The sequence below is a fragment of the Oncorhynchus clarkii genome, chromosome 1, assembly GCF_045791955.1.
Source record: "Oncorhynchus clarkii lewisi isolate Uvic-CL-2024 chromosome 1, UVic_Ocla_1.0, whole genome shotgun sequence".
NCBI classification, from domain to species: Eukaryota; Metazoa; Chordata; class Actinopteri; order Salmoniformes; family Salmonidae; genus Oncorhynchus; species Oncorhynchus clarkii.
This window is the reverse complement of record NC_092147.1, coordinates 21,048,896-21,056,532: the sequence shown is the minus strand read 5'-3', so window position 1 is coordinate 21,056,532 and position 7,637 is coordinate 21,048,896. Positions and strand designations below refer to the sequence as shown.

General features: G+C 41.4%; 1 pseudogene; it reads left to right on the top strand.

The window, feature by feature from the left end:
* Positions 1–2,172: 2,172 nt before the first annotated feature.
* On the top strand, positions 2,173–7,610 carry LOC139423082 (interleukin-1 receptor-associated kinase 4-like; annotated as a pseudogene).
* The last annotated feature ends 27 nt before the right edge of the window (positions 7,611–7,637 follow it).

Here is a 7,637-nt window from a genome sequence, read left to right as displayed (position 1 = left end):
GCGTGATGATGCTCATTACATGCTCCATTTTCAAGGCTTTACCGCACAACGCTTCCTGGTGTATGATACAATGATAAGCTGTCAGCTCACCTGTCGCGTTTTCCTCTTGCATCTTTTCCCGTATCTTCGCCACCAGTCCGCTCCTGTGTCCACACATCGCAGGTGCTCCGTCGGTTGTCAAACCCACGAGTTTTTCCCAAGGCAGCTCCATCTCATTTACACATCTTGACACCTCTTCATACAAATCATGCCCCGTAGTTGTGCCATGCATAGGACGTAAAGCCAAAAACTCCTCTGTCACGCTTAGGTTGGAGTCCACTCCGCGGATGAAAATTGACAACTGGGCAATGTCAGAAATGTCGGTGCTCTCATCCACAGCCAAGGAATATGCAATAAAATCTTTTCCCTTTTTCACAAGCTGCTCTTTTAGATTGATGGACAACTGGTCTACTCTCTCGGCAATGGTGTTTCTGCTCAGACTCACATTTAAAAAGAGTTGCCTTTTTTCTGGGCAAACTTCGTCACAAACTTTAATCATGCAGTTTTTGATGAAATCCCCCTCCGTAAATGGCCGGGCTGATTTAGCGATCTCTTCTGCCAAAATAAAACTGGCCTTGACAGTTGCGTCCGCGTGTGTGTCCGCGTGTTTCGTTTCATAATGTCGTCTCAGATTATACTCTTTCAGTACCGCCACACTTTCTCCACACAGAAGACACACAGGTTTTCCAGCTACCTTCGTGAACATATACTCCGACTCCCACCTTGTTTGAAACCCCCGGTTCTCAGTATCCACCTTCCGTTTTGCCATTTTTGATGGGTATCTGAAAGTTAATTTTACTGTGATGCTGACGACTGCTGTGCCAATAAATATTGAAATGAAGCAGCCTACTGCTCGGTGCGTCACCTTTGCATTGTGGGAAATGTAGTATTGGTGCGTGTAAAAGATCTGCGGGCTGCCGGCTTGCTGCGGGCCGGTTCTAATAATAAATCAAGATCATCCCAGGGGCCGTAAAAAACCTTCTTGCGGGCCGGATGTGGCCCGCGGGCCTTGACTCTGACATATGTGTCATATGAGTTATTGTTGGTAGATGTAGTCAGTAGTAGTCTCTCTGAGGTGTCGTAGAAATAATTATGGCCCCTGTGGGAACAGATACAAATACAGTGTTGACAACGGAGAGTGTCACTTGGTCCCTTATGCAGGCTTAGTAAATAGAGTAGAGCATGTCAGTATTTCTCTGTCCTATCAGTATGGGTAAAGTACATACATCTGTATTTATAGGTGGCCATGGGTGGCCCTGTGGCCTCAGGGTCACAGTCAAGTTATGATTGTACTTCCACATATCAAATCAACCACAAGGTTCATAACCAGACACTGAGGCTATGAGTCACATGCACAGCACAACATCTCATCTATTCCATCTACAGAGTGGACCCTGGGCCTCTCCTTCACTCTCAACCACCCAGTCAGCCATACAACCTACCAGCCAGACCTACCCATCCACAACTCCAGTCATCCATCAAGCCAGCCAGCCACCCTGCCAGGCTACCAGAACCCAGCATCAACATGTGTAACTGATCATAAATCCTCAACCAACACACTCAGAGCAAAAAGCAACTAGCAGGCCATAAACAGACCAGGTACTGCTTATAAAGAGAGAGATAATTAGTCTCACTAACTTCCAATTAACAATCAAAGAGCAAACATGCACAGCATTCTGTCATGGTTATTTCATCATAATTGTTGATGTGTAAGTATGCGCCAGACCTCTGGACCTAATCACAACAGCATCTTGACTTGCATGCTTCCAACATTAATATCAGATACAGGAATGGAAAGTCTGTCTTCTATTCTATACTGGTGGAGAATAGTGGAACTTTAAAATCCCTGCAGATATTGCAAGATTGCCCACAAGAGGGCACTGATGTTAACCTACATGCTACAGTAATGACGAATGTGAAACCATGTCACATGGTGAGCCTATAATGTTACACATTAGGGATATTGCTATTTTTTTAAAGAGTACCTCAATGAACAAGGAAATAAATTATTTTGATTTCTACTCCATGAGTTTGCAAAATTGTAACATGACATTGTAACGCTTACCTTTGAAGTGAACCTTCTCATGTAAAAAGGAACTGTCCAACCAACATGTGTGATCATTATTTTCCAGGATGAAGAATACAATAAAGTCAGCTACATTTATTCCGAACCTCCACTATGGGGTTCAACGAAAATTCTCAGACTTCTTGGACCCTCAAGAGAGCTGGAAAGACGTTCTTGTTTCTATACACAAACCCACAGGGCAGCTGAAGTACTCTCAGGTACTCGCATTTAAGGTCATGTGCTGGTCATCTACTGTACTTCACTGATAGGAGTGACACCAAAGTTGTCATCTTTCATGACAAAATTGTTACCTTCTGTCAAAGCTGGCTGTTACATTGCAACATTAGCACTGTAATCATCAGATGCTGGTTTTTGGTTGTTCCGGTCATGGTCTACTCTATTCTTGAACCTACCTTCAAATGACAGGAGATTTGAAGCTGGTGGACATCTAACAGCACTGTGGGAGAGGTGGCATCTTGATGAGCCACAGGTTAATGGCTGCAGCCAGTATTCTGCTACAGGGTATGCTACGGTCAACGTGTGTGTTTCATCACAGAGCTTGTATTGACTGTCTATTCCACTCGCTGGTTTTGATCGTCTTGTATAGATTTCTTATCTATGATTTCACCCAAACATAAAAAACCTCCGCTCAACCATCCCCCAGCCACATCCCAGCCACCTGTGTCTCCAGGGGGAAAAGAGACAGTAAACAACACTGAAACCAGAACCTTGGGAAGGACAGAGGAACAGCCACTTCCAGACAGCACCTCAGAGCAGCAGAAGGTCGAGGAACCCAATGACACTTCAGGTTTGGACTAATGTTGTATGACTTGCATATGCATGTGTTATAACCACTTGAGGTGTTATGAGCGCCCAAAACATAGTGATACATGGGGTTATATAGATTATAGGTTCTTTTACTGGTGGTTTAATTACATAGATGTGGTGACAAGAAGCTATTATAGATTGTGTTGAGTGAAATTTGACTGATCGTTTGATCCTGTTCAGAAATGTGTCGCAATGCACACAATATCCAGTAGATGGCAGCATTTGTGCAGTGCTCAAAAAACGATGGTAGTATACCAAGACTGTCCCTGATGAACAGGTTAATAATCAATTGATTCTCAGGTTTTCTAAGGCTTTCTTTCCACTCACTGGCCTTGGTGAGGGCAGCTTTGGAACGGTCTACAAAGGCCTCATCAATGGTAAACCTGTGGCAGTGAAGAAACTACTCTCAGTAGGTGCCAATATTATCTGTGGCAATAACGCTATTCATATTGTACACAGAGTATACAAAACATTAAGAACACCTGCTCTTTCCGTGACATAGACTGACCAGGTGAATCCAGGTGAAAGCTATGATCCCTTATTGATGTTAAATCCACTTCAATCAGTGTAGATGAAGGGGAGGAGACAAGTTAAAGAAGGATTTTTAAGCCTTGAGACAATTGAGACATGGATTGTGTATGCATGCCATTCAGAGGTTGAATGGGCAAGACAAAATATTTAAGTGCCTTTGATAAAGGTGTTCTTAATGTTAGGGTTAATGTTTGGTGTATTCAGTGTGTGTATGAGTTCTCCACATTTAATTAAAAAAGCACATTCTAAAAGGTTACTAAAACTTCAGTTTCTTACTCTTTTAGATGGAAGACATCTCACTAGAGGAGCTGCAAAAATCTCTGAAGCTGGAGACTCATATCTCCCTCACTAGCTTTAAGCACCAGCTGTCAGAGCAGCTCACAGATCACTGCACCTGTACATAGCCCATCTGTAAACAGCCCATCTATCTATCTACCTCATCCCCATACAGTATTTATTTATTTATCTTGCTCCTTTGCACCCCAGAATCTCTACTTGCACATTCATCTTCTGCACATCTACCATTCCAGTGTTTCAATTGTATATTGTAATTACTTCGCCACCATGGCCTATTTATTGCCTTACCTCCCTTATCTTACCTCATTTGCACTCACTATACATAGACTTTTGTTTTCGTTTGTTCTGCTGTATTATTGACTATGTTTTGTTTTTCCATGTGTAACTCTGTGTTGTTGTATGTGTCGAATTGCTATGCTTTATCTTGGCCAGGTCGCAGTTGAAAATGAGAACTTGTTCTCAACTAGCCTACCTGGTTAAATAAAGGTGAAAAAAAAATATATATATATATTTTTTAATTCAGTTCATTCAAGAGGTCCAAATTCTTATGGCATAAGTGTCTATTTTCTGCTCTTCTATTGTCCTATTGTAGGGAGTCCTTATAAACTAGCTGACCTACTGTGTGACCACTTCATAACCATTGCAGCTCTATTTCTTTAACAGAAGCAATAGCTAGTGTGTGCTCAATATCTCAATAATGCAACTTAATGGCTCTCTACTGTAATAAAATCAACAGAGAAATGTCCTGCGAGAATGGCTTTTACTTAGGAGCTGTCCAGATATCGTTTTTTACATTGAATGGATATTACTAGATCTGATTTAGCTTGAATTGTCTTTATGGTTTGAAGAAAAGACTACTGTTTATTTGATGATAGGCTTCTTGTTCCACAGGTTGAAACATGAAAACCTGGTAGACATAATCACCCTTGTTTTGTGTATGCTTACATGTCTAATGGGTCGTTGCCAGACCGGCTGGCTTGCTTGGTAAGCATACACACTGTACAATATCGACATATATTTTTAATTGTAGCTACCTTCATTTGTACATAATCAATTAAATAAAATTGATTTTGGAAGAGAGATGTTTTACAGGTGCTTTCTCTTTAGGATGAATATGTTTGTGTGGTTGTAGGACAGTAGTGCTCCTATGTTCTGGTACAGGAGATGTCTGACCGCCTTGGGAACAGCCAGAGGCTTGGATTATCTACACAGCAGCAACCATGTCCACGAAGATGACAAGAGGTAACTGGAAGTTTTTAATAAATGCCTTTCTTATGCCACTTGATCAAATATTTGACATTTGAATCATAGTCAGACATGAAAATGAGTCTCCGCACACTCAGGATCAATGCACAATTTTCAATTTATTTAGGCTGAGTTTTCGGTCATCAGACCTTCATCAGAGCATGACAAAATACATTTTAAATTGTGTATTAATCCTGAGTGTGCGGAGACCTTTTTATTTCAGCATTACTCTTTATCCCCTGCACCTCAGCTACAGTCGGATGTGCGACAGATCCTCTCAAAAACCATAGACAGACAACCTTGTCATATCAGTCTCAATAGTAGTTATTCATGAGTTCTAAACATAAGTGTCTGGCTGCAGAAATATTTTTCTGAATAAAGCACTTGTGCCGAAAATCTCTGACTTTGGGCTGACACGGGCCTCGGCCATGCGGTCGTCTTCGACAGTGATGACCGAAAAAATCTAATCAAACAGTTTTTGGGTGGTACGTTGCACTTTACACCAACACACATCTATGGAACTAACACAATATGAAGACATTATACAATGTTGTGTGAAAATCCACACCAGCACTGATTTGAATATCACCTGAGTGACACTACATGACTGTCACGCCCTGACCTTAGTTATCTTTGTTTTCTTTATTATTTTGGTTAGGTCAGGGTGTGACGAGGGTGGTTTGTTTAGTTTTGTATTGTCTAGGGGTTTTTGTATGTCTAGGGTTTTTTGTAAGTCTAGGTGTTTATATGTCTATGGTTGCCTAGATTGGTTCTCAATCAGAGGCAGCTGTTTATCGTTGTCTGATTGGGGACCATATTTAGGTATCCATATTCCTTGGGTAGTTTGTGGGTTCTTATTCTATGTTTAGTTGCCTGTCTGTACTAGCCATATTAGCATCACGGTTAATTTTGTATAGTTTGTTCATTGTTCTTTCTTTCATTAAAGAAGTATGTACGCTTACCACGCTGCGCCTTGGTCTCCTCCATATGACGACAATGACAAGCAATTGAGACAGCACCTCATGTGGCTACACCCCTAAACATTATGCTAAACAGGTCAAGCCTTTCACACTATCACTTTAAATACCTAAATATAACCCAGAAGATACAGTGACAACAATATTGAATTGATGATGGAACTGCAACGTAAGTCAAACTCATAAAACTGAATTGCCAGTTCAGCGGTTTACCTCAGTGCCAGACTCCAAAACCTACTGACACACAATTGTTGGACCCTTAAGTGAGAATTGTTTTATTTTTTATTTAACTATCCAAGTCAGTTAAGAACTACCCCGGCCAAACCCTCCCCTAACCCGTATGACGCTGGGCCAATTGTGCGCCGCCCTATGGGACTCCCGATCACGTCCAGTTGTGACACGCCTCTAGCACTGCAATAGTGCCTTAGACCACTGTGTCAATCGGGAGAACTGCACTGAAACATGCACCTGTGCCCGTCTACCAGCCAATTAATTTCAAATGAAATACCAACAAATGAAAGGTTACTGCTCCTCAATGATAAATAAAGAAAACATGTTGGTAAATGTTGATGGAGGCTTATAATGGAAAGTGTGGGAACAGTACTGTATGACATAAATGATGTACTCTACTGTCAGCAGTCCAATATGAGGTCAGGTCTTCTGTGTGTTGAACTGATTGAACCTCATCATAAACCAACAGCTACTGTCAGTGTTCAGCCTGAACCCTGGGAACAGTAGTGTCAGTATCTTAGACATAGCCTGCTATATTATTAATGAAGAGTAATAGAGGGCTGTTGTTGGCTAGAGCCGGAGCCAGCCAGGTGGTTAATCTAAGGTCTCTGTCATCCACAGGTGTTGCTAGAAATATTGTCTGGAGTCCTGCCAGTTGATGAAAATTGTGATCCTATGTTCCTGGTGAGCAAGCAGAACAATGGAAGCTTTCTCTTTAGTACTCGTCTGTCTTCATCATACAGTGGGATGAATGCATATGATCTGAAGAAAGAAATATTTAACTTTTTGTATTTACTATGCAGTGTCAATCTAAAAGCTAATTACACAGCATTACTTAGTTTCTACTCTTCGCTCCCTGTTGAGCATAAGGCCACATTTGTACAGTATACAGTAATGGCAGACAGAGTTGTATATCTCATGTCAGTGTAGTTACCACAATAAGCAGTAGCTGAAGGATGTGTTGCTGCTGTTGATTGGTATTATTTGTTATGACTGACACAGATGAACATGAAGGATGAGATAGATGAGGAAGAAATGGCCCTGGAGGACAAGAGGATGCTGTCTTAATGACAGAAAGAACAAACAGCCACTGACGAAAGAGGTGTGTGATGCCAGTAAAGTTGCTAGCACTTTAGTTGACAGTACTGTCTCCACTGGTATATCAATGGGTACTTTGTGCTTCTTAGTTATAGTTGGGAGCCAACGCTTACTACTATGTGCTTAATTGTCTTTATCGCATTGAAATAATGTAAATATCTTAATAGGTCCTGACGGAGCTTGAAGATGTTGTCAAAAGCATTTCACTAGAACAGCTGGGGCCTGATATGGAAGCAGACAACATGGGAGACGACCCCTTACCTCACACTTTTTCCTTAAACAAGGTTACTTTGCTCTAGAGCATTGACCAACATTTTTACAAAGTC